Source organism: Canis lupus, chromosome X (genome assembly GCF_003254725.2).
Source record: "Canis lupus dingo isolate Sandy chromosome X, ASM325472v2, whole genome shotgun sequence".
Classification (NCBI taxonomy): domain Eukaryota; kingdom Metazoa; phylum Chordata; class Mammalia; order Carnivora; family Canidae; genus Canis; species Canis lupus.
This window is the reverse complement of record NC_064281.1, coordinates 18,558,767-18,564,957: the sequence shown is the minus strand read 5'-3', so window position 1 is coordinate 18,564,957 and position 6,191 is coordinate 18,558,767.

The following is a 6,191-nucleotide window of genomic DNA, read 5'->3' as shown; positions in this document are numbered from 1 at the left end:
CTGTAGTAACATTTGGAGTGTCTAGGTTGTGCTGTTTAATATGGTAGCTACTAACTAATTGTGGCTATTTAGCATGTGAAATGTGGACAGTGCCACATATTGACTTTTTAAACGATTTTATTTATTTATTCATGAGAAACACAGAGAAAGAGAGAGGCATAGACACAGGCAGTGGGAGAAGCAGGCTCCATGCAGGGAGCCCAATGTGGGACTCGATCCTGGGACTCCAGGATCACATCCTGGGCTGAAGGCAGTGCTAAACCACTGAGCCACCTGGGCTGCCCCAGTGCCACATATTGAAATGATATTTTGGATATTTTGTGTTAAAAATATCTATTGGTAATAAAGTATATTATTAAAATAATTTCACTTTTTAATATGGCTGCTAGAAAAGGTAACATTATATATGTGGCTAATGTTTATCTTAAAAGTACAATGTTATCAACTCTAGCCACTGTATCATACATTAGATCCTCAGATCTTACTCATCTTATAGCTGAAAATTTGTACCCTCTTACCAACCTCTCCTTATTTTCCCTTGTCCTTGGCAACCACTTATCTACTCCGTTTCTATGAATTTTTTTTAAGATTCTAGATATAAGTGATACCAGATAATACTTGTCTTTTTCATATTCTATTTAGATTGGCCAGTGCTGATTTAAGGGTATTTTTTTATAGTAGGCTTACACATATAAAAGACTATTTGTGGCCCTACATGTTGTAGCTGGAAAACTATTCAAAATATTTACTTCACTGTATTTTCCAAAATGAGTCCTAATCTTTTCTTCAGCTATGTCAAATCCTCTGTTTAATTTATGCACTGGGCTTTTAAAAAAATTCAGTAACTATGTATCTTTTGCAAATATTCTACAATATTTGGATCTTGGTTTACAAGTCCCTGCTCAAATATTATCTGTGAGACATTCCTTGGCCATTGATAGAAAGTAATACCTTATAACCCTTAACACCACACACACACACACACACACACACAAACACACACACACCATGGAGTCTGCCTTGTCTGTGTTGCCTTGCTTTATTTTTTTTCTATAGTACATATCACCATCTAGTATAATATATATTTTCTTGTTCATTATATTTCTCTGCCCTTTCCTCCACATGCATTGGTACTTAAGTCACCTCAATATAGGAGCTTGGTTTATTTAGTGCACTGTAACTTTCTTAGACGTTGGTACATAATAGGTATTCAATGAATCATAGTTGAACGAATGAATCTTATCAGTCCTTTTATACATATTTATGTTATGATCTATAGGCAATGTCTAATATGATAGCCACCCAACCCCATATGACTATTGGGCACTTAAAAGGTGGCTACTCCAAATTAAGATGTGCTTTAAATATGAAATATATACATAGGATTTCAAAAATGTATGTAAAAAAGGATTTTTAAAAAAATAAAGTATTATTATTTTTAAAATATAAATTTATTTTTTTTTGGTGTTCAATTTGCCAACATACAGAATAACACCCAGTGCTCATCCCATCAAGTGCCCCCCTCAGTGCCTGTCACCCAGTCACCCCCACCCCCTGCCCACCTCCCCTTCCACCCCCCTAGTTTGTTTCCCAGAGTTAGGAGTCTCCCATGTTCTGTCTCCCTTTCTGATATTTCCCACTCATTTTTTCTCCTTTCCCCTTTATTCCCTTTCACTATTTTAAAAAAATAAAGTATTATTGAAATTGATTTCACCTATTCCTTTTAGTTTTTTAATGTGAAAATTTAATTACATTTAAAATTATATAGGTGACTTAAAGTTCACATCATGTTTGTATCAGACAATGTGGTTATAGACTCAGACCATCTCTAGGCTTTCCCCCAAATTATTGGAGTGTTAATCCCCTTGTTTGTAACATCTGCCGGCCTTGCTATGATAGCAGGTTTCATCTACACATACACGCACACACATTTATACATATACATTTTTTAAAGATTTTATTATTTATTCATGAGAGACACAGAGAGAGAGGCAGAGACACAGGCAGAGGGAGAAGCAGGCTCCACACTGGGAACCTGAAGTGGGATTCGATCCCGGGACTCCAGGATCACGCCGTGGGCCGAAGGCAGACACTAAACCGCTGAGCCACCCAGGGTTCCCCAGGAGGGAGAGATTCTCATATTTTTTTCTTTTTAGGGAGAGATTCTTAACTAGGCTCCACGCTCAGCATGAAGTCCAGTGTGGGGCTTGATCTCATTACCCTGAGATGACTCTGAGCTGAAATCAAGAGTCAGACACTTAATCAACTGAACCGCCCAGGCACCCCCATCAATATTTTTAAACTTTTAGTTCATTTTAAGGGGAAGTTGTTGTTAATTTTTCGGGGGAACCCTTTGTGGCCTGGGTTATTTATCCAGAAAGTTTGTGTTTGTTTCTGTTAGGTTTTCTATGTTGTCTAGGGTGTCAATAGCCCAGTACAAATATTTATATTAATTTACTATCTTGGAGGATCCTAGACTAAGTTCAGGGTTAATAGATTGTACCTCTATATGGGGCCCCATAATAGGAATATAATTTCTCTCTGAAGATTTATTTTCATCCTACTGGGTAGATAGGTAGAGAGTTTTTATATCCCAGTTATTAGGATTACAGTCTTTCCAGGGTCTCCATCTTACTCCCAGTTCTCAGTTTTGATGTGCTACCATGAGTGTGCAAATCTGTTATCAGCCATACATATGTGTGCATTAAAATCAAAACCATACTGTCGTTGCACTAGTAACATATCCAGGGCTCCAGAAAAATCAACATGTACTTCTGGAATTCTGACTCTTAGGAACCTCTTCAATTCTGGTTCCTGGAGAGTTCACATTTTTTGAAATCAAGTCTATATTAAAATGTATTAGATTTATCCAACATCACTGAGTTTTATAGGAGGCGTTTCTGTACTAACCAAGTAAAATCATTTTGTTGGAATCCGAAATCATAATTTCAGATTTTTTCTGTTGGAAGACATTATATTGTTTTTAGTTATTCAATATGTAAAAAAAATGCTGCAGTGAGCATTCTTATATGTGCATTCTTCCATGTATGTCTGTCTCGTATGGGCAATTCTTATTTAGATGTTACAGTAAATTCATAGAAATAAAATTGTTGAGTCAGAAGATATCAACACAAGGAAGAGATATGAACAAACACATAGGTCAGGGGAACAGAATAGAGTCTAGAAACTGAGTCACGCAAGTATATCCAACTGATTTTTGTTGGTTAAAAAAGCAATTCACTGGAGGAAAGATGATCTTTTCAGTAAATTAAGTTGGTACAGTTGGATATATCTATAGATCAAAAAGTAAACTTCAACCCAAACCTCACACCTTACACCAAAATTAACTCATAATAGGTCATGTATCTGAATGTAAAACTTTAAAATTTTATGGGAAAACATAGGAAATCTTTGATATGGATTAGGTGTAGTTTTTATTTATTTTTTATTTTTTTATAAATTTATTTTTTATTGGTGTTCAACTTGCCAACATATAGAATAACACCCAGTGCTCATCCCATCAAGTGCCCACCTCAGTGCCTGTTACCCAGTCACCGCCCCCCCCCCCGCCCACCTCCCCTTCCACCACCCCTAGTTCGTTTCCCAGAGTTAGGAGTCTCTCATGTTCTGTCTCCCTTTCTGATATTTCCCACTCATTTTCTCTCCTTTCCCCTTTTTTCCCTTTCACTATTTTTTATATTCCCCAAATGAATGAGACCATATAATGTTTGACCTTCTCCGATTGACTAATTTCACTCAGCATAATACCCTCCAGTTCCATCCACATCGAAGCCAATGGTGGATATTTGTCATTTCTAATGGCTGAGTAATATTCCATTGTATACATAAACCACATCTTCTTTATCCATTCATCTTTCGATGGACACCGAGGCTCCTTCCACAGTTTGGCTATCGTGGCCATTGCTGCTATAAACATCGGGGTGCAGGTGTCCCGGCGTTCCATTGCATCTGAATCTTTGGGGTAAATCCCCAGCAGTGCAATTGCTGGGTCGTAGGGCAGGTATATTTTTAACTCTTTGAGGAACCTCCACACAGTTTTCCAGAGGGGCTGCACCAGTTCACATTCCCACCAACAGTGCAAGAGGGTTCCCCTTTCTCCACATCCTCTCCAACAGTTGTTGTTTCCTGTCTTGTTCATTTTCCCCATTCTCACTGGTGTGAGGTGGTATCTCATGGTGGTTTTGATTTTTATTTACCTGATGGCAAGTGATGCAGAGCATTTTCTCATGTGCTTATTGGCCATGTCTATGTCTTCCTCTGTGAGATTTCTGTTCATGTCTTTTGCCCATTTCATGATTGGATTGTTTGTTTCTTTGCTGTTGAGTTGAATAAGTTCTCTATAGATCTTGGAAACTAGCCCTTTATCTGATATGTCATTTGCAAATATCTTCTCACATTCTGTAGGTTGTCTTTGAGTTTTGTTGACTGTATCCTTTGCTGTGCAAAAGCTTCTTATCTTGATGAAGTCCCAATAGTTCATTTTTGCTTTTGTTTCTCTTGCCTTCATGGATAAATCTTGCAAGAAGTTACTTTGGCCGAGTTCAAAAAGGGTGTTGCCTGTGTTCTCCTCTAGGATTTTAATGGAATTTTGTCTCACATTTAGATCTTTCATCCATTTTGAGTTTATTGTTGTGTATGGTGCAAGAGAATGGTCCAGTTTCATTCTTCTGCATGTGGATGTCCAATTTTCCCAGCACCATTTATTGAAGAAACTGTCTTTCCTCCTTTGTGGAAAGTCAGTGGATAGTCTTTCCTCCTTTGTGGAATATTAATTGACCATAGAGTTGAGGGTCCACTTCTGGATTCTCTATTCTGTTCCATTGATCTATGTGTCTGTTTTTGTGCCAGTACCACACTGTCTTGATGACCACAGCTTTGTAGTACAACCTTAAGTCTGGCATTGTGATGCCCCCAGCTCTGGTTTTCTTTTTTAAAATTCCCCTGGCTATTTGGGGTCTTTTCTGATTCCACACAAATCTTAAAATAATTTGTTCCAACTCTCTGAAGAAAGTCCATGGTATTTTGATAGGGATTGAATTAAATGTGTAAATTGCCCTGGGTAACATTGACATTTTCACAATATTAATTCTTCCAATCCATGAGCATGGAATATTTTTCCATCTCTTTGTGTCTTCGTCAATTTCTTTCAGAAGTGTTCTGTAGTTTTTAGGGTATAGATCCTTTACCTCTTTGGTTAGGTTTATTCCTAGGTATCTTATGCTTTTGGGTGCAATTGTAAATGGGATTGACTCCTTAATTTCCCTTTCTTCAGTTTCATTGTTAGTGTATAGAAAAGCCACTGACTTCTGGGCATTGATTTTGTATCCTGCCACACTGCCAAATTGCTGTATGAGTTCTAGCAATCTTGGGGTGGAGTCCTTTGGATTTTCTTTGTAGAGTATCATGTCATCGGCGAAGAGGGAGAGTTTGACTTCTTTGCCAATTTAAATGCCTTGGGTGTAGTTTTTAGACATGACACTACCAAAAGCACAGGAAGAGGGGAAAAAATGACAAATTGGTCTTTATCAGCATTTCTAAACTTTTGCTCTGTGAGAGAATCTATTGAGGATGAAAAGACAAGCTACTATCTAAGAAATATTCACAAGTCACATAATCATCATAGGGCATTTTTCCAAAATATATATAGAGAGCTCTTTAAACTCAATAGTAAGATAACATCCACATTGGAAAGTAGGCAAAAAACGTGAGCAGACATTTAACCAGAGAGGATATGCAGAGGGTAAATGAGCACATAAAAATATGTTCGGCATCATTAGGCATTAGATAAATGCAAATAAAAAGCATAATATCAGCAGCGTGCATTTATCAGAAAGACTAAAATAGAAGATAGTGACAACACGAAATGCTGGCTGGATGTGGAAAAACTGGATCTGACATACATTATTAATGGGAATGTAAAATGCCACAACCTTCTGAAAATAGTGCATGAGTTTCTTACAAAGTTAAGCTATATACATGGCTTAGGACCCAGGGATCACACTTTTGAAGTTTTTCTTACAAACTTAAAAACCTATATGCACACAGAAATCTGCACACAGATATTCATTGCAGCTTTATTTGTAATAGCCCCAAACTGGAAACAACCCAAATGCCCTTTGCTAGGTGATTGGACAAAGAAACTTGTTCACCCATGTAATGGCAATACATGG